This window comes from Podarcis erhardii (genome assembly GCF_964252035.2).
Source record: "Podarcis erhardii genome assembly, chromosome: 5".
Lineage (NCBI taxonomy): Eukaryota > Metazoa > Chordata > Lepidosauria > Squamata > Lacertidae > Podarcis > Podarcis erhardii.
Genome location: NC_138509.1, coordinates 51,057,722 through 51,084,459, shown reverse-complemented (window position 1 = coordinate 51,084,459; position 26,738 = coordinate 51,057,722). Strand labels below are relative to the sequence as shown.

At 41.3% G+C, this 26,738-nt stretch overlaps 1 long non-coding RNA gene across 1 annotated transcript in view; it reads left to right on the top strand.

The window, feature by feature from the left end:
* Nucleotides 1-10,998: 10,998 nt before the first annotated feature.
* Nucleotides 10,999-26,738, top strand: part of LOC309342538 — a 65,273-nt gene continuing 49,533 nt past the window's right edge. The window contains exon 1 of the long non-coding RNA XR_014156890.1: nt 10,999-11,220. This is a non-coding gene — a long non-coding RNA (uncharacterized lncRNA). The remainder of the gene's footprint in view (nt 11,221-26,738) is intronic.

Sequence of the window (26,738 nt, the reverse complement as noted above, 5' to 3'; positions counted from 1 at the left end):
CTTACACAAGAAATCAATATGGTTTTGTTAAAACAGATGACCTCTGCCTATCCCTCCAAAAGAAACAGCCACAGTAACAGCAGCAGAGTCGGTTACCTAATTCAATAACCCCTTGGTGCCCAACAAAGCCAGAGAGATTGAACTGAAAAGGAGAAAGAGAAAGAGCATGACTTTGATCACAGCAACTGCCAAAGCTGGAGGATATCCCTCCAAGCGAACAAAGAGCAACATCAGAAAGAACTACAAATTACCTGTTTATCAGCCTGGAGATGAGACTGCCCTCCGCCTAACTGGTCTTCCAATCTATGAAATGTCACTAAGGGCTGAAACAGATGTTATGTGGGATCTTTCTCACTCTGTGTGTGTGTGTGTGTCTGTTTCTGTTCATAGAAGCAGCAGTCCTGCAAGCCTCTGTTTGTGACTGGAACAGTAGTGCTGGTGAAAAGGTGCTAACCTTTCCCCATTTTACAATTTTTCTGCCTCTAAATCTATTAGACCCCGTGAAGCTGCTAAAATGCAGAGCCAATACAGGTACCTGCATTCCCCCGTCCTGCGCCCCCACAATGGTGGGGATTCTAGAAAACAGCAAAGAGGGGAGTAGATTTTTCCCACCTTCCCTAGTGTCACTGCTCTAATCACCCCCTCCATTTTCCCTGGTTGCATTGAAATGCATTTAAGGTGGTGGTGGTGGTTATTGTTGCTATTGTTGTTGTTAGGCTTCTTAGAGAGATTCAGTCATAGAATCAGCCCTGTCACGTCTGTTTTGGCAAACTTTATCACCCATAAATGCCCAGAAAATGTTTTGTTACTGGGTGATGTAGAAATTTATTTACTTTCAGTATTTATCTAATAAAATTCTATAAACAGATCAAAGAAGAGAGTATTTAGGAAGCACATCAGTAAGGGTGTGTGTTGGGAGGAGGGGGTGAATAAACTGGATCTGCTTTTGAGAAGGTATGTCTCCGATCAGTACTGTGCCTGTCTACACTGGGCACACTAGTATTACAATTGCATTTGAAGTGAAATAGCTCGTGACATGCTGCATCTCTAAAAAGAACATCGGGGAAACACTGGAATGCAACAGTTTGTCAGCACAGTCATCCGGATTCTCGATAATCACAAACCCCTGAACCAATGATGTTCATTCCAGAGGAGGAACATGGGTGGTGCTGTGGCATAAAGCACTGGAGCCTCTTGGGCTTGCCAATCAGAAGGTCAGCAAGTCCACATGATGGGGTGAGCTCCTGTTGCTTTGTCCCAGCTCCTGCCAACCCAGCAGTTTGAAAGCATACCAGTGCAAGTAGATAAACAGGTACTGCTGCAGCGGGAAGGTAAATGGAAATGGCTTCTTTCAAGACTTATTATTCCATGAAAAAGTTCAGGTGACCACCAACTGATTTAGCAAAACCAAAAGAGTGTAGTACTTTACAAATCTTATAAAGAACCATATCTTTATTGTGAAATGATCAAGGCTAGTCAACAAGTTTACTATTCACACTCTTGATTTGATTCTCTAGAAACCAGTTTACCTAAGGACTACTTCACACACATCCCCCCCCCCAACATAGCTATAACTCCATGAAAAATACACACACCATCATTTGCAAAGTGTGCTGCAACTGTTTATTTTAGCACGAGGACTTGGATTGTGCAAATCAGTTTCCTGACCCAGGTACTTCTTACAAAATAAACATTTGCATCCCACTTCACAAATGTCAGTGTACTGCTACTTTTCTCCCTCCATGGAGACGATCTCCATGTTTTTACACACACAAACCTCAACAGTTGTATGTGAAGCTACCCTACAAGTTCTCTCATAATGCTCTCTGGACTAAGAACCTTAGCAGCATGTGGAAATGACCATTACTTCTTATTATTGCGCATCTCTTTTGAATCTGAAAATGCAGCTTCCTTTAACAACTTATTTCAGTCTTTAAATGAGCTCACACAGTCCTCACAACCTCAACACTTCACCCACACTAGCTCTCATATGTAATGTGTAGCACAGAATATGCAATCTACTGTTAAAAGTGAGCTATAAATAAGGACTTGAATTCCCAGAGCAGGCTAGAAGTCATCATCCCCATGAACCCCAAATGATCTTCCCAGAGCATCCAACAGCAGGTGGGGGGTCATTATCCTGGACACACAAAAAATGCATTATTTTCCCACATGAATAAACATGTAGCTGCAGTTGTGTGTTAGGCATAACAAGATATCCCAGTTGCATCTTTGGGTAAAAAGGTAAAGGTACCCCTGTCCGTTCGGGCCAGTCTTGCCAGACTCTAGGGTTGTGCGCTCATCTCACTCTATAGGCCGGGAGCCAGCGCTGCCCGCAGACACTTCCAGGTCACGTGGTCAGCGTGACAAGCTGCATCTGGCGAGCCAGCGCAGCACACGGAATGCCATTTACCTTCCCGCTGGTAAGCGGTCCCTATTTATCTACTTGCACCCGGAGGTGTGCTGGGACCGAATGACGGGAGTGCACCCCGCCGCGGGGATTCGAACCGCTGACCATGCGATCGGCAAGTCCTAGGCACTGAGGTTTTACCCACAGCACCACCCGCGTCTTTGGGTACCCAAGTCTAAAAGAGAGGGTTAGATGGACTTCTGGCATGGACTTTCTAGTATGGTTTTTTTCTATATTGACTGACACAAGCTCTTCAGGGTTTCAGACATGGGTTTCTCCTAGCCTTACTGAAGATTTTTGGGATTGGATCTGAGCCCTTCTGCATGCAAAGCAGATCTTCTGCCATTGAGCCCCTTCCTGCGTTTTAATCCCAGTTCTTCTGATTTCTGCTTCTGATGCAGCCAAATTCCAATGTTTCACCAGGATTACAGGATTAATGGATCCTGTAATCGGTTTGACTGCTGCTATAATATCTGGAAGTCATTTCTGAATTGAGTGGCTGCAGAGCATCTGCCTGACATTCAGAACCATCACATTGTCCACCCCCCCCCCCCAATTCTCCCTTTGCTTTTGAACATCTTTACGTGTCAATCCTTCTCCCACTATGATTATTCAACCAAGCTAAACAAAATTATAAAAAGGATTGTTGCTTAGTTTTAACAATATTATCTGGGTCACATGAATAAGAACAACTAAAAACCTAGGAAAAAATCCCAATAATTAAAAAACAATTACACATTTATAGAATTAAAACTGGTATATCTATCTATAAAACATATAGACAACAGCACTGCACCAGCCCCCTCAATAAAAGCAGTCAGCTTCTGAAAGCCTGTTGGATCTGCTGGCAGAAGGATAACAAGGTGGGAGCCAGTCTAACTTCTCTACGAAGGAAGTTCCAAAATCTAGGAGCAGCCACTGAGGCCCTGTCCTGCATTCCTACCAAGTGTGCCTCTGAGGGTGGCAGGACAGAGATAAGGACCTCCCCAAAACATCTCAAAACCTGGGCAGATTCATAAGAAAAAAATATGGTCTTTCAGATAGCCTAGACCGAAGCCACATGGGGCTTTATAGGTCATAACCAGCACTTTGAATTGTGCCCACAAACAGACCAGCAGTCAGTGGAGCTGTTCTAGTAAAAGAGTCATGTGATCCCTATAACCAGCCCTGGTCAGCAATCTGGTTGCAGCTTTTTGAGCCAGTTGAAGTTTCTGAGTACTTTTCAAAGGCAGTCCACCATAGAGCATGTTACAATGATCCAAATGTGATGTAACTGAGGTGTGTGCCACTGTGGCCAAATCAGTTACATCCACTTAGTATCTCTCTTCAGATAAAAGCCACTTCATGCCCCCTTTTCCGAATCACTGTGTGGCTATGCCTTGAAGAGTAGGTTCACTTCAATTCTTCTGGGAATTTGGGCGGATTGCTCAAAGGCATTCAAAAAGACACGTTCTGTGATTTCTGATTAATTAATCTCTAATGAATGTACTCTCATTCCTTTGTTACAATCTCTAATACGGATAAGAACCACTACTTCAGACATTAGGCTCCGTCACTGAGATCAGTCAACACAGATTAGTTAACTCAGAGTACTTCAGGCATCCTTTTGTTCATATAATATAATCACTTTGCCTTTCAGTTTTCATTTCATAATTGCATTTCTAGTTGGCCATATCCTACCACTCATACCCTGAATGCTATATAGGTTTGAAGAGTTGTCTCCTGTCGTTTTATTTTCCACAGAATATTTCCTTTAGGCTAGAATACATGACCAAGATTCTAATCTAATCAAAAGTCATTCAGATTTCGGTGTTGAGTATTTGAACATGCTAATTCATGCATTTTTTAAATTACTAATTGTATGGCAATGGAGCTAAGCTTTTTTTTTTTTTAATGAAATAGGAGAGGTCAAATCAACTGAAAAACAGGCAGGTGTTATTGCAAGGTTTGTGTATTTCTGCATAGTAGAACAAAGCCCTGCCTGCTATTAACACTCACAACTGAGGAATGTGGAGGTAATAAGCTTGAGCAATTTCAGTGTCACAGAGTTGTGTCAGCTAGGGACACACAGAGAAAGGATGTCTAGAGTAGGGGAGTGTGTTTAAGTACAGTAAGTATATTATGCAATAAACAGAGACAGACAGACAGACAAGCAAGCAGACAGTTTCTACCACAATCTAAAAGAGTCATTACAATCAGCCAGGGAACTGGGAACTAATGCAGCAAAGAGATGAGCCTTTAGTAAACAATTCTTAGAGATGGGATTGGATGGAGAAAGTTGGAATGGGAAGGCATTTTAGTGATAATCTGTCCAGGACATGCATTATGAAAGATCCCCAGCCCACACCCAGATTCTCTAAGGAAGCAACAATGCAGAAACTCAAAGAAGAATGGGAAAACTCAGCCATTGCAAGCCAGTGCAAAAATCAATGCACAGAGTGAAAGATAGAGTCCATAGGCTGATATCACAACTAGCTTCATGAATATGCACATGGCTATGCCTATAAACCAACCAACTAGGTTATAGCAACAGCCAGGTATGAACCTACTATTCAAAACAATGAGTGTATAAGAGGGCAAATTGGCAATATGAAAGAATGCTTGAAGTGTACAAAGCAGAGAAGAATAAGCAAGAGGTGTAGCATGTCAGAATTCAGCACAGAACTGCCAATATCTTGGAAAGGGCCTCTGATGCCTTCACAGCAACAGTTATGTTAAATGGTTGACAGGTTGACTTTTCTCGCCATGGCGTTGCAGCTGAAAGTGGCAATGGTACTCCTTGTCATCATGTGAAGGCTAAGCTCCTAAACTGTCTACCTGTTCCTTTAGAGAAAGAGGCATGATCGCATATAAAACAAGTAATCTAAGCATTCCAACTCAAAATTGGAAGGGCTACTAGCCACCAGGACTTATTTATTTACTTATATAAAATATTCCTGTCCCACCTTTCTTTGCACAGTCTAAGGCAGCTAATATGAGAATCAAAAGCATACAGTGAAAACCAGCAAACAAAACGAAAGCCCACAGGAAACCTGAGCACCAAATTCTGCATCTGCTGAAGTTTCCAGACCATCTTCAGAGGCAGTTCTATGTATGACGTGTTGTATGACGTGTTGCAGTAATCTAAGCTAGAAGTTATCAGACAGGGGCACAGCTGGGTCACCAACTGAAGCTGATTAAAGGTACTTCATGACACTCATGCCATCTGAACCTCAAGCAACAGCAAGGGAACCAGAAGGACCCCCAAGCTATATACCCACTCCTTCAGAGAGAGTGTAACCTCATCAAGAGCAGGTAATACCCTCCATCCCATATGTCTACCCTTTTCCAGCCTGTAACAGCTTCCAAACATTGACAAAAGCAATGTGCTGCCACTCCTGGCTTCAGTGTAAATTGGATCAGGGTGGGGAGGCGTTCCTCTGCTTATGAAAGCATCAAGGTATAAATAAATTGACAGAATTTGCACAGATGCAAATTAAAACGTTGGGTTTGATCTACAGTTTATATGAATAAAAATGGCAAGAGTCTGAAATTTAGGAAGAATCCTAAGTTATGATCCTAAGTTATGCTTAGCACAAATCTGTTGAATTCAGTGGGGCTTGAATTGGTCAAGGATTTGCTCTAAGCACAGTTAAGTCTGAATACAACTGGTTGTGTTTTGGTGGCCCCAGTCACGTATGTCTACTGTCAGAAGCAGCCAGAGTCTGTCAAGTATGTTGCAATCACAATGATCAACTGAAAGGGAAAGACCAGGGGATTTAATCCAGCCTCCCATATTCCTTCATGAATAATGTGGCTACACATCACTGGACCAGGCAATGGAACTGTACAAGCAGCTCCCCTTTGTTTAGGCAGTTCCCCATTTATCTAGGGATGTCCGTGCATAAACCTGTTTGCTAGATCAGACCATGATTTTTCTTTTAAAAAATACTTTAAAATAATTATGGATTTTTCTGTTTTCTGTTGTATTCTGTGTAATATTGTGGAAGTTTAACAGAAATGAAAAGGAAATTAATTTACTTCCCCCTCCTTGTTTTCGCTTATGCTACAGTGCAAACTGAATTTCCTCTGCAAGCTATGATATCTGAAAATCTGAATACACGATTCATTTTCAAAGCACAGGCTGTCATAGGTCGGGCCATTCCTTTGTCTTCATGTTAGGAGGCGCCTCATAAATTAAAGTTTTGATACTGTCACATTCATGTCATTAACACTCATCGTCGATAATCTTTCGGGTGACTTCGGCAGAATGCCTGGCTCCTTAGATAAAACCTCTGGAAGGAGAACAATGATGCTCTGAACTTATTATGACCTCTTTCCTTCAGTTTTGAGGTTTTATGTGGAAGGAGGAAGGCAACCATTATCTCTTAATGTACTGGCTCATTTTGAGATGCCATTTTTCTTCCTAAATTTCAGACTTTTGCCATTTTTATTCACATAAAGCAAGGCTTTGAAAAGACTCTCTGAAGAAAGAAAGGCATGTTTTTCTCTCTCTCCAGTAAAAGAAGCAATTTGATCAGACAGCAAAATTCAATACTTTATTAGGGTGCAGTACTACAGTCAGCAGAAGGCTGGCTGAGGAGCCATAGAAAATTGTGCTACAGTGCCACTCTGCTGCATGTAGGCCACTGTGGCCTACCTCCCAGTATGCCTGGCGAAAGAACCACCAGTGAAGATGGCCCATTGGCATGTGGTGGTTTTGATAATGAAGTGTGGCACTCCAGGGGCAGCTTGGGGTGGGGAATCTTACCCTAACCTAGGGAGGTAACTGTCAGTTTAGGTTTCTCTGTGTTTCTCCTTTTTCCAATCTTAAATTCAGTACTCCACATTTTTGCAGTGAAGTGCAATAAAAAAAAAGCCTTATGGAAATTCAACTGAATGTTAGAGAACATTTTTCCTAATATACACATTTCAGCTCATTTTATTTCTTCCTGCTGGTCTTGGCTAAGGTGATGCATGATGAATGCCACTTGAATAGCCACTTTTAATGTCTCCAGTGTCCCTATTACTATAAGGATTTGAGTTACTGATTTTCCATTTGTTTCTTTTCCTAGTAAAAAAAGTGTCATTTTGCTATTCAAAACTGAAAACAGAATATAATACAAGGAAATTTAAGTAAAGGAATCTCTCACCACCACCACCACCTCATTGCAAACAGGGAAAGTAACATTGCACGCTTAAGACCAAGGAGGAACTAACATGCTGCTCATAGCTCTGATTTAAAAAGTATAGAAAAAATGAACCAGTGACTTTTTCTGAACCGGTTTAAGATTTAAAATTTGTAGATGTATGGAGAGCAGAACAATTGCACATTTTCGGGGCTGCATGACAGGATGAGGCAGGAAGATGACGTGGGTGCTGCGGTCCCCATGAGCTGATCTCCTTCTGGTGCCTTTCATGCAATGTGAGGGTATTGTCAGGATTGGAAGGTAGCAATCGAGTTTCCAGGGACACTGTTTCTGCTGCTGCCTTAGTTCTTGCTTCTGCACCTATTCCTCTGCTTTTTGCTTTTGTGGGGGGAACACACAAGATCACAACAACATGTGGCATAGCAGGGCAATAGTTCAGTAGGAGAACCCATGTTTTGCATACAGAAGGTCTCCTCCCAGGCTCAGGTCCTGCCATCTCTAGGTACGACGGAGAAATGTCCCTGTCTAAAACTGTAGAGCTGAGACCCGCCTTTCTGCAGAGCACAAAGTAACATGGACCAAAGGTCTGACTTGGCACAAAGCAGCCGCCTTTGTTCTGCAAAGAACAGAAAATAAATGGTGGTTTGTTTACCAGCACACAAATGTCTATTTAACTTCTCCACATCACACAAAGGTGTATTAAATGAGTAATTAACTTCTGTCCTGATCCTGTTCACAAAACCTAAATGAAATTTCAAAAGTTCACGCAACCTTTGCTGTCATGTGTTGATGGTATTTTCTTTAACATTTTCTACAAAAGTAGCAAAATATGATTATTAACTTGTACCACGCAGGATCTCTATTCAATTGTTACTTAATAAGATACTTTTTTATGTAAAAAGAAGGCTTGCTACTTTATCCCCAAATGAAACAAAGCACCCAAGTAAACTGAAATACTTACTTTAAGGCATTTTGTATTTTAAATGTATATATATTTGTAAGTATGTATGTATATATGTATGTATGTATGTATGTATAAATAAATAAATAAATAAATAACTGATAGCCACCCCCTCCTGTCAGAAGGAAGTAACAGCTGAACAAAACCTCCTTTGTCTGATCCCCCATCCCAAAGCATAAAAAACAATTGGAATAACACATAAAAGGAGGGATTTGTCTTGACCTGTTATCCTATTCCATCCTATCCTCAGCCCTACTACACTACTCCGAGTCATTCCAGTAGCACTCTGGCTGGACCTGCTCCACATGAAGCCCTATTTTGCTCTGGAGAACAGTATCCACTTATTTTTATTCCCTTGTGCTGTGCTACTCAAACGAGGGCCCCAGAAATAGCTTACATAGAAAGGAACGTTGCCTCTCAACCCATTTACCTCAACCCTACTCACTACTCTCTCTCTCTCTCTCTCTCTTTTTAATACATTTTTATTGGTTTTTTAAACATATGTTAAATGATTGTTGGAAATGATAACTTCTTATCTTATACAATATTTTCCATCAACTTCTTCTGAAGATTTTCCATTCTTTATCGCTTGTTCTGCATTTCTTAATTTCTCTATTACTTTTAATTGTCCTTAACTAATAATTCTCATCATAGTCTTTCTTGCAGTCTTTCAAATAGTCCTCCTTACAGAACTTCTTGCAATCCTACTAGCATAATCTGTTTATTACAGTTGCTTTTCAAATAGTTCAAATATTTACACCAGTCTTCTAAGAATCTCTGATCCCGTAGGTTTTGAATCCTTCCTGTTAATTTATCTAATTCTGCATAGTCCATTAATTTCATTTGCCATTCTTCTTTCGTCGGTAATTCTTCTTGCTTCCATTTTTGTGCCAATAATATTCTTGCTGCTGCCATTACATATAAAAACATTGCATATAAAAACAACTACTCACTACTCTCTCATTGCCCATTGGTATTGTGGCCCTGTTGCACATCTCTTGTCAGTCTTGCCATTGAAGCTTGCATGTTCCTCATACTACGTGCTAGGAAGAATAACAGAATTGTAGAATTGGAAGAGTCACTGAGGGTCATCTAGTCCAGCCCCCTGCAATGCAGGAATCTCAACTAAAGAATTCATGGCAGATAGCCATCCAACCTCTGCTTTACAACCCCCAAGGAAGGAGAGTCCACAGCCTTTTTTAAAAAGTCTGTGGTCCAATCATTAACAAGAAATATCATGGCTGATGTTGAGAATGGTCACTAGGCTTATTTTTCATATTTTAATTTAATTAATTCAGATTGTATTTGTTGCATTCTCTTTCTATTTTACCCCAGTGTTTATAACATTTTCTCATGTGTGTGTGTGCAAGCTGAAATATATCTGCAAAGTTAGGGTAAATGCAAAGAAGGCCCCAATTTCAATTCATGACATCTCTCAATACGGCTAGGAAAGAATTTAGATAAAGCTGAGCTAGATAAACCAATGACCATCTGACTCAGCACAAGGCATTTCCATGTATCTGTTGACGTGGATGATATGTCAGGAAAGCTTATAATAAATTAAGGTGCTTTGTTGTTTTCACTATGTTGCAATTCTGCCCATCCTTAACATACACCGGATGTTGCTCTATTGCCTTTGAAATGGGACTTGTAGACTTTCCCGGCAAGGATAAAATGTGTCACTGATTGCCTGGATAAGACTCATGTGTTTTGTCTTTGTCCCAATGGGCAGCAGGCACAGAACAATCCATGTTCTTGCACAAGTTATGTTTCACATTTCCACATCCAAGAGCATCAGATCACTGGGATAAACCTCAGTGGCGTTTCTAAATTTTGGGTTGCCTAGCTAGTGAAGATTGTGTGTGTGTGTACACATAACATACACATAATCTTCAAACATTCTTGAAGTTCATCCATCACTCGCCTTATCTCAAGCAAGTTACCAAAAGACTCTTCACCACTGCAGGCTTAATCTATCCCACATGTGACAGTACGTGTGCAACTGGGACCATCTAAGCAACTAGCTGTGTTCCTCCATCCATCTCACTCTGTCTAGATTCATTAATTCAAGGTCATCTGCTTGGTCTCCTGCCACCTTAGTGACAGCTTCTGAACGTACAGGCGATCAGAGGGTCTGGCTTGCAACATGATTTACAGCACGCAAAGGTTCTCCTGTTAGGATATTAGAGTTGCACAATAGCATTGCTGGCCTCCTTGAGTAGCTAAGCATAGAAACACAGCCACTGGGGTTTGTAGTTTAGGTTTGATAGTAACTGAACACTGCATCTAGCAGGCTCCAAACTGGATGCATTTTTTCTATTTTTAAAAGTCAAATCCACACCATACATTGAAAGCATAACCAACTCACATACGTCCAGATTTCCCTGAACATGTCCTCTTTTCCAAAGGTAAAATCACCATCTGGGCAGATGTTTAATATTTTGCAATTATATTAACCATTATTACTAGGGCCACTCTAGGACTTGTGGTGGTGAGGTCTTCTGGGGGCCACTCTAGGCCTTGTGTTGGGTCTGGAGGCTGTGCCAGGCTTTGTGTGGTTTCTGGCAGCCGTCAGACCTGGCACAACCTTCCTGGGGCCGCTCTAGGTTTTGTGTTATTTCCAGCAGCCACCAGGCCTGGCACGGCCTTTCTGGGACTGCTCAGCCTCACATCGTCTGGAGATTCAGTATCTTGTGAGCAGGAGGCCAAAGACAGCAAAGGTAAGAGAGGGGAGGGAAGGAGGGGACAGGCTGGCAGGCGAGGAAGGGCTCAGCACCAGGGAAGGGGCGAGCGATGGAAGCCCCGAATTTTCCTCACAAAATGTTAGAGGGTATGTCATTTTCATTTTTAATTACCATTATTAAATATTTCAATACACCTGCATACACACTATTACTACTATTTTTCTTCTTCCCCACCTCTTCCTACAAATGTGTCCTGTTTTTTGCTCTTTGGAATATGGCAACCCTACATTCAAAGCACCCGACTTCCCCCAAAGGATCCCAAGAACTAGTTTGTTAAGAGTGCAGGAAATTGTAGGTTGGCAGTAGAGAACTAGCTTCCAGGATTCTTTGCCATTTTCTTAAGTATTTATTATTTTATATGAACACTGCCTTCGAAATACCTATTTGGAGCACGATATATATAAGAAAATCAATAAATAACATTCTAAGCAGAGAGGAAAAATGATTCAGCCATGCCAGATTCAACCAGTGGCGCTTGTGCTCAAATAAAGACTCCTCCAAACGTTTCTCTTAAAACATAAACAGAAGAAGCTAAGGAAGACCAGATGTGAACAAAGCTAGCACATTGCAGGCACTATACCTTTAAATCACATTATTTCCCTCAAAGAATTCTAGGCACTGTGGTTTGTTAAGAGTTGCTGGACTCTGTAGATCTGTGAGGGGTAAACTAGAAAAAAGAAAACCGGTATAGCTATATTATAAATGGACTGCTTCTGTTTGCATTATTTTGAGATACAAATGCCTGGATGGAATCAAATTAATAAATATTGGCAGACATGACAAAAATATGTTCTGCTCTAGTAAAATCAAATTCTGTAAATGTTTTGAAATATTCACATGCAGTTCCTCCCTTTTTGCTTTTGCTCAAATCTTGTCATGCATACATTGCTGTTTGGAGTAATGTTACATTCCCAAACTGAAATTAGATTCTATAGCTATTACAATATTCTACCCAGATCTAACCACAGAAGCATACAAGATGCAGGAAAGATTAGAAAAATGAAGTACACAGACCAAACAGAAATGCTTTTACTCCAAAATTTGCTTAAGTCTAAGTGGTTAAATAGTCTACCCATACTGTAATCTCCAGAATGACTTTATAAATCCTTCCCAACTTGGATACCTTGGAAAACAATACCAAATTTACACCTTTCCTTCATGGAACTCAAGGTGGCTTACATAGTTCTCCCCATTTTATCCCCACAATAACCCTGTGAGGTACGTGACCAGCCCAAGGTCATCCAGTGAGCTTCATGGCCCCTTCCCCAAAAAAACATTTAGGATACATGATAAATTTATGGCAGGCAAACCTCAAACAACATTTGCATCAGTATAGACCCCTGAGCAAATTCATGGTGGAAATAAAGCCTTTCTACTGGATGAGTTGGTTGTTTATTTTGGCCATAATTTCCCCCTTTTGCAAGCAATTTCCCCAAACAATACATTTCACCAGTGTCTCTTTCCCCTTGTGTGCCATGTTTCTTTATATTGTAAGCCTGCGGGCAGGGGCTGTCTTGTTTTAATTGCTTATATGTAAGCCACTCTCTGAGCCTTTTTGGCTGAAGAATGGGGTACAAACCTCCAAATAAATAAATAAAAAATGCTATGCTTTGGTTCTATAGTAGTTTTAATATACAACATGTTTTCCTATTGCTATTGTGATATTTCCCCTCACAATACGCTTCAGTTACCATTATTTCCAGTAGGCAGAGTGAGGTGGCTAGTTTGGGGATTCATGAGAGCGCAACAATTGATACTTAATTTATAAGCATTGTATTTTTACTGCCAGTGAGAGGGGAAAACGCTGGGGAATTTTCTGCCAAATTAACTTATCCAATATTATATGCCTTGGCTTGGGAAGGGGAAGGGGAGCTGTGTGTTGCTCCACCTCAGGCAGCAAAATGTCTTGGGTCGTTCCTGATTCCCATTCTGCAACAGAAAAATTTGCCAAAGACTATAGAATAATCCCATGACAAACATAGGACTTGCACAGAGGCCTTCTTAAGCCAATCCTGACTTTTTACCAACTAGTTGTTGGCACCTGTCTGTCCCGAGAGACAACGGAAGAAGCGTAAAGTTGGAGAGTAACATCGCCTGCTTACACTGGAAGTAACGGACTTGCGTGAAGTGCTTCTGTATGGTTTCACAATACAGATTATTTACTAGAGAAATTAGGCACAGAATGATTATACGGCTGCTAATTCTCCCTAATTGTGGGAGGCAATCGGGAAGTAGCAGGGAGGCGGGGTATAGAAGTGAAGCTTCCTGGACACGGCTAATTTGTTTTCACATGATTGCAAAATTGGCAGCCTAGAATGGGAGGGGAGAAGGAAAGGGCATTGTCCAGGAGAGCTTGTTCTCTTCCCTTCAGGCTTCTTGTGCACTAGCTGATAAAGCATTTCCTAGAAACCTTCCCAATACTGAGGCAGCAGAATTGCCTTTTTCAGAGGTCAACAACCTTAATTGACAGCCTGGTCTTTAAATCGTCCCAACAGCACATGCTCTGTTCATTACTGTGGGGGGCATTCACCAGATATATGATTTGTCACCCACTATCCTGTTGCCCAAAACACAGATTTGGGGCTTGTCCACACCAGAGTTTACTATGTGTTTGCAGCTGTTTGCATTTTCATTTAATTTGTGTAGTCCGCATGAGAATACCCTCAAGCAACAACAATATCAATGCTTTGCCCCTGTTAATTAGTTTGATATAGGATAATCCAACAAGGTAGAAGGAATTGGCCTCCTAATTGCTCCACTTGGAGTTGCAGACTATTTGTTTCTGTGTTTTGGGTGGGTGGATCAGTTGTCATTTACTGCTACTCCTCCTTCCATGTCCAGTGCTTTCATTACTGACAGTGATGATAATATTCTTTTTCATCCCTCCTAGCTCTTCTGCAACTTGGCCAATCATGTCATCTGGATCCCTCAAAACCAGAAAATTGCAGAAGCAAGCCACATTAAAAATGTCTACACCAAATACTGCAAAGCAATCTGAAAAGTGTATGCTGAAAATTTACAGTTTCATTTTCATTTCTTTTCCAGCTGGTGTGCTCCTGAAAGGCAGAACATAGTCTTATATATTTATTAAAAAGGCCACCTCTATTGGTCTGTCTCCCCCCCCCAACTGTATTACATGGGTTATGAAGGCGCCCAAAAGATTTTAAAGCAAAGATTATGGGATAATGCACACAGTGACTTGCAATCTCGATCACACGCAGTCTGTAGTCCGCTGGCAGTAGGAGTTCAATATGGGTATGTCTTTAAGTTAACATCTTACATTAAAAACCTGACAGTACCAAACTACCAAAGGCTTTTCACCAAAGCCAGGCTAAATGTCTTTCCCTCTGCAGTGTTGGATGGCAGGTTGAGAGGAGTTCCCTACCAGGACAGACTTTGCTCGTGTGCTCAAGACATTGATTCCATAAAACATATTTTGTTGTATTGTGCAAAATATGAGCAGGCCAGGGCTGAACTGATACTACCCTTGCTGGTACCTTTCCCAGGAAAATCAGAGGCTCACTATGTCAGGTTCCTACTGGAAGACCAGACAAATGCTAGAACGTTAGCAGTGGCAAAGTTTTTATCGGTGGTTGCAAGAACAAATGAGCCCTATATTCTAAACAAAATGCTTGTTTAACCTGGAGGTAGGCTGTATGAATTGTGTATTGATTTGTAATGATTTGTTGGGTCTCTGGACCATAATAAAGATGGATTGATTGATTATATATATTATTATATATTTTGATTCTTCAGATTTGCACAAAACCAGAAAATTGCAAAAGTGTGTGCTGAGTTTTCACAACTGTCTTTGTGCTTTGGGGAACTTACTGGGTGGTGAAATAAATAAATCAATAACAAGGTGTGCACACAGGCTATCTGTGCACATGTCCTATCAGTATTTAATCAGCATAATAGAATAAACAAATAAGAAAGTGGGGGCAAACGCAGAAAGTAATACCTATTGGTATGCATGGGAAAGACCGCAGTTGCTCTTAATATATAAATATAAATATGTGCATGGGGAAAGTAGATTAACAGATTTATTATTAATAATATAATACAATTATTATTACTATGAGGAGGGACCAGATAAAAATAAATATAGGACATTAAAATTTCACACAGCATATGGAAATAAAAAGGCCTCCCCTATAACTAAGTAGAACTACCTATATAAAATTACATGTGAGCCAGTCTCAACTATCCCAGCCAAATTTCTGGATTTTGGTGCTGGTGCTTCTGTCGTTCTGCAGCCCTGAACAGAGACAAAGCTGACTGCCAGTAGCCATCTAGAATGGCAATAATGCCAAAGGGCTGGAGGTATTTAAAAAAAACAACAGGGCCCTCCAATTTACATCTCCATCCTGCAACATTTCAATAGAGTATATGGAGAATAACATACTGATGGGAGTCATCATATAGGCCAAGTTAGTCATTTATTGAGCTAAGACTGGTTAGAAAGAATTAAATAAAGGGACATCTTATGTAATCTCTCCCTGTTCTTTTTATCTAACTTTCTTTATAAAGTGAGTTTCAGAATCTTATTTGATTTTGAACTCTCACGGGAACTTCCTTTCCCCTTTCTTTGAGGATGTGGCGATTTGCTTCTAGAATTCTTCTCTTATGACCACATGAGAACTCCCAACTGGAATATTATTTGGGAAAGTCAGTGGGCAATATCTCTTCTCCCTACCTCATGGGATTGTTGCTGGAAAATTCTAATATCCTCATCAAATTTCACAGCAGACTTTTGCTCTAAAATTACGGTAGTAATAGGTCAAAGGTGTTTGGATTGAACAAGCCCCCATTTCCAGCAACCGTTTGTGGCACTGAGAGTACGGCAATTTGTTCCAGACTTCCATGCATGTATTAGAATTTCTGAAGTCCAGTTCAAGTAGTATATATTAAGTATGTGTTATATTAAGTAGCTCAAAACAATGCTCAAATGTGGACAAGCCCAAATTTTTGAAACCCTGAATCTAACTGCAAGTAGCTTCATATAAGAAAAGCAAAGGATTTCAGAGACTGACTTAAGATTCTAACAAGTTGGAGTCATTTTTCTTTCTTTTTGCAAAGCAAACATAAACACACCTGTGTTTTTCAAGTGTATTTTGTAACTCTGATGAAATTTAATCCTGCATTGGGAGGAACACTCCCCTTCATGTGGCTCAGAACTACTTGTGTTAAGAGTTTTCAGCCATGTGACCTGAGAGTATTTGTGGTGATGTTAATGCTTTCATATACATAGCAATGAGTCCTTTCACTGCTGGGCTTTTATTTCTAGCTCAGTTCATGTCAGTGCAAACTATCTAAACAGAGTGGGCATTCAAGCCACGCACAGTCCTACTCACAGCAAAGACCAGCAATTGGACAGGTTCACATTATCATTCCAGAGCACCATCACCACTTTTCAGAGTTTGACGGTCACATAAAGTAAGCTGGCAACTTACGCACATTTAACTTACAGATAGGTAGCCGTGTTGGTCTGCCATGGTCAAAACAAAATAAAAAAATTCCTTCCAGTAGCACCTTAAAGACCAACTGAGTTAGTTCTAGGTATGAGCTTTCGTGTGCATGCACACTTCTTCAGATACACTGAAAACTTTTCAGTGTATTCTTTTCAGTGTATCTGAAGAAGTGTGCATGCACACGAAAGCTCATACCTAGAACTAACTCAGTTGGTCTTTAAGGTGCTACTGGAAGGAATTTTTTTATTTTGTTTTGCACATTTAACTTGTGCACATTCAGCTTTATGTACATAGCAAAAAAAAATTAAAGGATGCAGGTTTCTGGGGGGAAAGACCGGCAATCCCACCTGCTATTGAACCCAATATGTTTTGACCACACACAATTTTGGCTTTAGGCACAATCCCTGGAACGTAACCCCCACATAAGTTGAGGGCTCATCCCAGAAGGATGAGCACTGCAGGAATTCCTTGACTAGTGCCATTCCAGGCTAGTGAAGCACTAGTCGAGGGATGGGCAACCTGTGGCCAGGTATCAAAGGCACTGCTATGTATCTGGACAGTGTGAGAGCAGGGTGGTGGCAAGATCAGGGTATGTGAAAGTGCACCAACAGGAGCACGGTATTGGCTCTACCAGCCCTGATTTTGCAGCTGCCCTGTCCTTGCACCATCCTGGTTTGCAGCAGTGACACCAGTGTCAGGAGGGTAGCTTGGCACAGGCTGCTCCTGCCTGTGGTCCAATGGATGTTGTTGGGCTCCTGCTCCCATCAGTCCCAGCCAGCATGGCTGATAGACAGGGATGATGAGCGTTGTGGTCCAACAACAACTTGAGGGTCACAGGTTCTGCACCCCTCACCTAGTCAGGACAGCAGCCTGTATCAGAGGCTAGTTTTTAAGTGAGCTGCAACCTGGTTGCAGGAAAGATCTTGGCATTTCATGTCTACTTCATTCAATTCCCTTTTATCTTTTTGATCTGCAAATCAGGTACATTTTGCAAACGATTTTCTCATCATGAAATAGAGTTTTATTTATTTATTCTCAACCAATCAATCAATAGCTGGAATTTTACAACTGGGCTCTTACAACTCTTGAACAGACTGTTAACAAGTTTACCCTGGTGTGCTTTTGTTTAGCTATAGTCCAGCTATGAAGTTATGACAACCAGTAAAGGATGTTCTGAGATGTTTCCCAAGAGTGCCCACACCCATTCCTGTAATAGGATTCCGTTTGTAGTTCCTGGGCACATATTTTAAACAAACTGGTGCTAGGAAGGCAACGGGTACATATATTACGCACATAAAAGTGTGTTTTGGAAAGAGAGCATATGGATTCACAGACACAGCCTGCTTTTATGTTTAAAACAGGCAGTGTGACCCTCAAGACAAAAAATTGCCCTCTGCCCTCTTGCCGATCTCGTTCTTAGATAGTTCCCTGCATTGGAACAACCTGTACTGAACTCAGCCTAATGATAGCAAAGAACCACCCCATAATTCAAATAGTTCTCATCCACAGTTTATAATTATCCAAATCATTGTAATCCTGTGTTTAAAAGTCACTTTTTATTGCAAATGTTTCAGTGGTCAGGATCCAGACTGGTGCAAGTAGATGTTTGCTTATATACAAGGGAGGGTTTTTGCAAGCTCAACCATCCAAGCAGCAGCTTCCTCCTCTTTATCTCCACTCATAAGGTCAGGCCCTTCAAGAGCAGCACCTCATGAGACATGAGGGGCTATCATCGGAATAATTTTTTGTCCTTTCCCAGTGCATGGATGGACCCATTTCTCTGTTGCAGACCATTCTATAACAAAGGAAAATGTGCCCTGTTTATGCAATGAAAATTATGGAGATTGTGAACATATATACTGTTTATATCATTTTGTCTGGAGGAGATGCCTTTCCTATAAATCTAAGGCAGAACATCCTCAGATGGTTAGAAATGGCTGTGGCAGCAATGGGAGGGGTTCAGACTAGGAGATGGTAACGTTAGTCCCAGTCTCCCCTCTTTGAGGAGAACATTCCAGAAAAGGTCCTTTCCTCTGTACTTATAGAGCATACCTCTGCTCAGAAAGACCACCAGAGAAGGGCCCCAACCCTAGAACTTGAGACATGGGTAGTCTGATACTATACAGGAAAATATGTTCCTTCGGCTATTTGTATCCCAAGCTGTAAGGGGCTTTAAATGTAATAACAGCACCAAGTGTCTAATACCAGGTCCCTTGATGAACCTGCTAACTCGCAACATGGGCTGCCCTGTATCCAACTACTGTAATATCCTCACAAAGGAAATAGCAAGTGAGGGCTGCCTAAATTGCAAACAGCTTTAGCTTCTCTTGTCTGCTGTATTTGGTGAGTTTCTCTCTGAGAAAAGCCTGTTTATTTGGCATGCAGAGGCAAATAGTGCCCCAGGAGATGACATCATTATCCCTGCTTTGAAAGAAGTGGCAGAACTTTGTCCAAGCCCACCCCTATTCCACTACACTACTGGTAGTTACAAAAGCAGGTTGAATGGAAAAGATAAATTAGCAGGCCAGTGAGGTAAGCATCTTATGTTTTGGAACTTAATTAAACAATACTTCGTTGATAAAACTGAATGCAAGCAGGTTTAAAAAATGAATATAGCTGTTGACACTGCAGACTTGGAGACTGTGAAAACACTGCCATGGTCTGTTGTATCAACTCTTTTTCACCTGCAAGATGGTGTCATTAGGAAACAAAAGCTAACTCACAAGTGAATGGATTACATTAGATAAAACATTTTTTTCTCAATGCTTTTCTCAGTTTCCGCCTTCCAGGTGGTGAGCCTACATAGTTCTTCGCCAGCCCTTCCTGCCATTAGAAATCCCAGCTATTGATAGACTGAGGATAAAACTGCATGGAGGTGCCCCTTTAGAATTTTGCATCTGGGGCCATGGCCCCCCTGGGGCCCCCACACTATATGCCACTGCAACAGACTATTGGTCCTTCTGGCCTGCGATGTCTATTCTGACTGACTGCAACTCTCAAAGGCCTCAGGAATGGAGAGCTTACTGACCCAGCCCTCCTAACTGAAATCCTGTTTCATGAGATATGGAGCCTGGAGTATGCAAAGTACATGGCTTGCCTCTAAGCTACAATCCGTCTCTAACATTTGAACACTCTTCATCATGGAGGAAAAAGCTATCAGTGGCTACTACCCATGTGTATTGACCCAAAAAGGTGAGCTGGTGTGGAAGCCCTACTTGCAGCATATTGATGGTCAAGATGCCCCCCACCTAAATGGTAGCAGCAGTAGCACTGAATTCATATGTGTTTCACACACTTTGAAGTATCCACAGGCCCCATGCATAGCTAGAGGGGGAGTTAATGGTTAATACCAGTCTCCTGTGTTCCCAGATAATGGTTAATACCAACCACCTGTGTTCCCATGTGACATAGCCTGCCTGGGCCTATAAAGCTTGTGTCTATCCTTACTTGGGTGTGGAGAAGTCATCTTCTTCCTGTGGGCTGCTGTGAGCAGGAGCAAGGAGGGAGCTGTTGGACCTCTGCTGTAAGTTTATACTCTTCTTTAAAAGGCCTTCCAGGCTATCATTCACTGATATTGTAATATACGCAAGAGAGTAACAAAGTCAAGTCTCGTGAAGAACAATTGCATTCTGAACCTGTGGGGACCCCTTGCATTGAAAAAAAGTGAGGGTAATTTATCTATGTGCAGGATATAAGCATGCAATTCTGTATTAATAATAAATATGATGATGCTGTTTATGGATCTGTTTATACTGCTATTTACTGCAGGTTTTACTTGGAAAGTGCTCCTACGTTTATTTTAACTGCCTATATCCTGCAGTAAACTTTCCCATTGAGAGTTCTGAATTATTACAGGCATCTCCTGTGGTTGTTTAAGGTACTCCTAATCTTTTTTATTGTGGAACACACTTTGTAGTACATTTTCTGCCTTTGTCTGTTCTGGCCACCTGGAAAAGGCAGCCTGTTGCCTCGTTCCTGAGGTCATTTGTTAGGCTGGAACTGAGATTTCTCCCCTGCATTGGCCAACCACCACTTGTTCCACGAGAAGGCTGGGGAAGTGAATGTGAGTTGAGAGAGAACCTAACCCTGTGGTGTTTTCCATCCATGGGAGACTAGGAGAAAGTAAAGTGGGCCAATGCCTAGTGGCAATTGCCTAGCGCCAGTGACGCAGCTGGGGCTGGGTGTCCAAGGCTTCATGACTTCCAGGTGCCATCCAATGACAACCCAGAAAGCAAAAGGTGATTGGAGCAGCAGAATTAAACTCATTTTTTCCTGGAGTCATGGTACTGCTGTGATTTAAGTGAGTTTTAAATGTGAAACTGCACATGTTCAAAGTAGTTATTTTAATCAGAGATGGTAAACTGGTTGGTTGGGGTTTTTTGCTCTAACGTATTGAAACAGAAGCAGTTGCAAAAGCATTTGATGGAGGAGGGAATGGAAAGAAAAGAGATGGTGATTATGCGCTTCACAGCTGAAGCCTCTTCTTCTTTGGTGATCACTTGTAGCTATGTAAGATTCCATGAACACGGTCTTAACAGTGAGTCCATAAGTGACTGTGGAGGCAAATTCTGGATCCACACGTCCTTCCACAGTGGGGACATAGGTTTCCAGGTGGGAGTTGATCACAGTGAGGGTTTGCCAAACATGCCTTCCTCTTAGCTTGTTTATCCTTTTCTCCCTGGGTTTGTGCGTCTTCAAAGTCCATGACACCTTTGGTAAAGGCTGTTCTCCATTTGGAGTGTTCACAGGCCAGTGTTTCCCAGTTATCGGTGCTTATGCTACATTTTTAAAAGATTTGCCTTGAGAGCATCTTTAAACCTCTTTTGTTGTCCACCAGTATTTCACTTTCCATTCTTTAATTGGGAATTGAGAAGTTGCTTTGGAAGACGATAATATGGCCATCAAAAGCTTCCCCCCGCACCTCCATTAAGTTCAGGGTCCAATAGGGAAGGGCTGTAGCTCAGTAGTGCTAGATGGACCAATGTTCTGACTCGGTATAAGAGAACTTCCTTTGTTCCTAAAGTTACCAAGCTGCATCACTGCAGTTTAGAGATGGGGATTTAGAATATGATTGTCAGGCAGCAAGAACTGAATTGTAGAAGTTTTTTTTTTTGCGTTTGTGGGTGCCAGACTACTATAATCCTAGCAAATGTTAAAAGCTGATCAAGCCAGGCTGGCTTTCTGATGAGGTAATCACCTGGGTGATGGGCCATTAACAGAACAAAGGAAAGGGGATTTCTTGCCAGATAATAAATGGGGTGGAGCCTCTCTTCTAACTATCTTAGAAGGAACAGCCTCTCTTCTTAACTATCTTAGATAGTTAGAAGGACAGAACCTGAGTTGGAGGCCAGAATTTGCTGTAATGTCACACTGCTCAGAGACTTGGGTGCCACACAACATTATTATAAACAAGTTATACAGAGAACTGCAGAAAGGCAGAGGGCAGAAATACTTGAACATAGAGGGGTAAATGATGTCCAGCACTGAGTAACATCAATATTTCTTTAACACTTAATATTGAAAAATATTTGTGCGTTCTTGACAGCATACTGATTGTGATCTATAACAGAATGAAAAGCACCAATAATGATTTGATCCGTAGTAACACCTCTTTACATAAACAGAAATGAAGGACCAAAAGTTCTGCCAGGATTAAGCACTCCAAAATGTGTTTCTTTATGAACTGTTTGCTTTGAGATGAAGGAGCACATGCAAATCATAAGCATAACCCTTAACACAACATAAAACATTATCAAGCTAATCCCTTTTAAAAGATGCTGTTCTACCCTAGAGCTAATTTTGAAAGATTCACTGTAACAGAGAGACCAGACAGAGTTTAAGTAATCAGTGAATCATTTAAACTATGCTTCATTGGGCAGTTCCACGCTGTGCATTTAAGGACACAACTTCCTGCAAATAATCCTGGGAACTGTAGTTTCTGAAGGGTTATGAGAAGTGTACCTTTGTCGGGGAGAAACTACAGTTCCCATGATTCTTTAGAGGATGTTATATGCATTGAATGCACTTTAATAGTATGGTGTAGAACTAGCTATATATTTCAATCCATTTAATAATACGTAGCCCAAAAATAATAATAATAAAATACATATACATACATACATCGGTTCAAACTGTTGTTTTAACCATATCTGTCAACAAATCTCAGTAAACTAAATGTTGCAAATTAAAGTCTGCAGAGTTTACTTACGTTTCCATTTTGGTTGGCTGTGTGTCCCACTTTACACAGGACAGTCCTCAGCTTGAAAGCATTCTTCTGTTTGAAGATGTCTTGTGTTAGAAGGGCTGTCTGGTCCAAGTCCGGTTTTAAGATAAAAAATGATAAGACAGGACATATGGGGCTTTGAAGTTGCCCATTATCAGTGAGCATCTGGAGAGCAAACTGGGCAGACAAACAGACCACCTGGACACAATCATTCCCACTATGACAATATATATTTCTATTTAAATTATAGTAATAGTTATCAAATTTGCAGATATTAAGAAGCATGCAAATTTTATGCAAATTTTAATAAAAAGCTGTATCCTCTTTTGTCCTCTATTCTGGTCATGCGTTTCCTCGTTTGTGAGTGGTCACCCAATTTCCTTTTGCATCTCTTTTCAGAGAGACCAGGGGTATAGGCAGTATCCAACAAACACATTCCAACCACACAAACACATGTTTGCACAACAGAACTTGCCCCCCTCTGCTCTCCTCTCCCCACACACTCCCCAAATCACCTCCAGAGGGTTAGGCTGGGCAACCCTCAGAACAGATTTAGAGAGTGCATGGAGGGAGTTCAAGTTAAACTTGAGCATAAATCTTTGCACTGATGAAATGAGTTACTTAGCACTATTTTGGATACATCTCCAGGGGGTCTTTTTTCACTTACTTTGCCTCTTCAAATTTCCTACTTCTTCAGACATTAAATTAGATCAAGTGACTCTGTTCACACAAAACAAATTTGTATAGAATCAACATATGATGCAGGGATCAGGATCACATCCACTGGCTATGCCCCTGACCTCTGCACATGTATATAGCCCTCTGTGCAGACATATATACTGTACCAAGAATGTCATCTAAGCAGCTGTAATGGAGAATGGCCCAGTTCTCTCTAGTCAAGTGTAAACTTATATTGCCTGAAATGGACAGAGGCTGCAAAGCAAATCATGTATATGGCCAATAAAGGTATTCTGGAAAAACATTTTTAATGTGCAAACATTGCATTTTAAAACTTGGTGCAATTATTTTTTTTTTAAAGTGCAAGGAAAAGCAAATCCATCAATAAAGCCTGGTTCCTATTAAAATTCTATTGGCTCGAGAAATGCTCTTTCCCATAAACAAGGTTATTTCTTTAGCTTCTGGCATGCAAACGATAGGCATCCTATCCAAAACTCGAAAACTTGTTTCTCTATTCCTTCAGCTTTAAAAGATGACAGAACAAGTTGGTTTGTTTTTGTTGTTGAGATTCATTTTGAAGCTGAGCCCTTGTAGTGCCAAGTTTTGACCCAGAGCAAATATTTACGGCGGAACGATAAATCCAGAAAGACAACAGCTTGACTTGAAATCCTAGCCAGCTCTCCCTGCTGCCTCAGAATCACTTCACGCATTATGTGGCAAGTGTGTTCAGCCACCTGTAACGTTCAAAGGGGAATATAAGTTGGTTCATTAACTTGTAACGTGACTCTAATTTTTGTTGAAAGATTTGGCAATGGAGGGGAGGGGCAAAGAAGCACTTGCGCATCTCTATATTTGAATTGCTAGCACAGACCCCTCGGCACCTGCTTGCCATTGGAATTTATGGTTTCTAAGCATGCCATTTCTTTCATAAAGCTGGAAAGGAGTTTGAGGGGCCAGCGGCCAACATATAAGCCTTCTCCTCAGGAACTACAATGGGATAAAACCTCAGCAAACCTGAAAGCGTGTTTGATTACTTTGCATCCATAGACAGTAAGCCTTTATTTTTTTAAAAAGAAAGTTATAATAGTCACTATCTACAGTGCCTTGATGGGCTCCACCTCATGCATTAAAGCCTCATCCTGTGACTTCGCTTCTAAATTTGTGCAACTTACTGCCTGAGTGAAGTCCAAGCTATCCTCAGACTGTTGCTACCTCCTTGCCTCCTCAGTGCTTGCTTTGTGCCTGTATAGCTTAGCACAGGGGACCTAAGAGAGGATGGATGGATAATTAGGAGTGCCAGTCCCTAAGGGATAGATGAAGGCAGAAATTAATATCTGAATGGTGCAGCACTGAAGTCTTGGGAGGAGGCACTATTTGGGTTCTGCTTCCAGCAGCAAAATATCTTGAACCAGAATTGACTGGGAGTAGGGGAATGGAAGCTGCAGCAAAGCCATCTGAGAACTGAGGAGGGAAATTTGGAAATGACACTCAGGCAGCTACTCTGCTACATCTTTATCCCTGTGTTTTCATATGAGCCAGTGTAGTGTAGTGGGCAGAGTGTTGGAGTAAGGAGTCCAAGCTTCAAATCCTCAATCAGCCAAAAACCTCACTGAGTGACCTTTGGCCTAGACTGCCTCACAGGGCTGATGTGAGGATAAATTTAATTACTCCATTTATATTCCACCCTAAGGAGGAATTGTGGGACGCAGGTGGCGCTGTGGGTTAAACCACAGAGCCTAGGACTTGCTGATCAGAAGGTCGGTGGTTTGAATCCCTACGACGGGGTGAGCTCCCGTTGCTCAGTCCCTGCTCCTGCCAACCTAGCCGTTTGAAAGCACGTCAAAGTGCAAGTAGATAAATAGGTACCACTCTGGCGGGAAGGTAAATGGCGTTTCCGTGCACTGCTCTGGTTCACCAAAAGCAGCTTAGTCATGCTGGCCACATGACCCAGAAGCTGTACACTGGCTCCCTTGGCCAATAAAGCGAGATGAGCGCCACAACCCCAGAGTCAGTCACGACTGGACCTAATGGTCAGGGGTCCCTATACCTTTACCTTTTAGGAAGAATTGGGGGAGGGGAACCATGTGTGCCTCCTGAGCTTGGAGGAAATGTGGGATATAATTGTAACAACAACAACAACAATAATAAACACCTTAGCAGAAGGGTATTGTTGACCAAAGCTGGATTAAAACCTAGTGACTGAAAGTTTTTACTGAAAATCAGTTACCCATACCTTGGACCACCCATTTTAGCTAACAGATCAGTTGGCCAGGGAGGAAAAAGGTCTGCAAGGCATAATGGAGGTATTAGCATTCAGTAGGCATTTGGCATGTTTCTCAACTAGAAGAATTCAGTTCATGTCCAAATTGGACGTCAGCTTGGGCTGGCTGGGAAATACTACACAGAATCCTTTTGAAAGGAAAATATATATAAAAATGAAAGTAAATAGGAAAAAAATACTTCATTTTAAGAAACACTTGAGTGGCTAAAGTTGCTTTTGTATCTAGACTCTACACAACACACTAAACCCCATCACCCATATGCTGAAAAATAACTAAAATAAGATGTTGTCTGTCAACCGTCCAAGTTCTGCTTTATTGAACTCAGAGTTTTGGAATAAGCTAACCAGATCAAACCAGGAAAAGTAATGATGTGTGAAAATTCACTCTAATTTTTCACTCCCCCCCTCTTTTTTTTTAGGCATGGGGTGTAGTAAGGGACTTTACTAACACCATATGAGGGAAAGAACTATTTTTAAAAAGAATGAGGCATGAGTTGAGATTTGTAACACAGTTTTTACTGTTGAATTTAGAGTAGGTTTCTAAGAAATGTAACAAGTGAAAAAGCAAAGCAAGTCTTTCTTGGTTCAGGAGAAAAGAACATACTGCCAAGATACAAGTTTGGGGCAAGTACTCTTTGGTGAGAGAACCTTAGCAAAGATGTAAAGTCACAAAATATGCAGCAACATAAAGCATGGAAATCTAGGCTGTAAAACTTTCAAAATATGCCATTTAAAGTGAGTTCCAAAAAGCTCCTTAAAACATTTCTTTCAGAAGTTTCCCTCTTCCCACAGCATAGGCGAAAACCACATGTCTGTTTCAAAATGGTTTACTTACAAACTC